At 50.2% G+C, this 522-nt stretch overlaps 1 pseudogene; it reads right to left on the bottom strand.

The window, feature by feature from the left end:
• Positions 1–319: 319 nt before the first annotated feature.
• The window catches only part of LOC114009690 (phosphoglycerate mutase 1-like), a 6,104-nt pseudogene continuing 5,901 nt past the window's right edge, over positions 320–522 (bottom strand).

Genomic DNA, 522 nt, shown 5'->3' with positions numbered 1-522 from the left:
CTACTCAAGCAGGTCCTTAGTAAACACAGCTTTAGCAAAAACCTGAATGACTACCTCTCACTCTCTTAGAGAAGAGGAACATTCCTTTGGCTTGGACTGAGAACCCATGCCCTAGAAATGCTATTTTCCAAGATGGTATGAAGCGTGTGGGAGCAGGAGACAAAATGACCAAAATGAAACAGGAGTCACTGGTCCCCATCTGTAGCTTCAAATTTAGATGCCTTCAGATGTGGTCAGTGTGACATGTGCAGGGGAGGGTGCAGAAGGTTGGGGTGGACAGGGAGGGGGCTCCTTGGGATGGTGGTCTGCCTACTCTCTCTCAGTTCTTAGCCTTGCCCTGGGAAGCCACAGCTTCCATGGCTTTACACATGGCCTCTTTTTTTTTTTTCACGATTTTCACTGTAGGGCGCGTGCACTCGCCAGACAGACAGAGAGAGACATAGAGACAGAAAGCGAGAAATCACCCCCCAGGGGGGATGGTCACGCCGCAATCCCTTCTCCTCCATTCTCCTCTTGGGATCT

This window comes from Tupaia chinensis, unplaced genomic scaffold (genome assembly GCF_000334495.1).
Source record: "Tupaia chinensis unplaced genomic scaffold, TupChi_1.0 Scaffold000604_1, whole genome shotgun sequence".
NCBI lineage: Eukaryota > Metazoa > Chordata > Mammalia > Scandentia > Tupaiidae > Tupaia > Tupaia belangeri.
The sequence above is the reverse complement of the archived record's forward strand: the minus strand, read 5'-3'. Positions and strand labels throughout refer to the sequence as shown.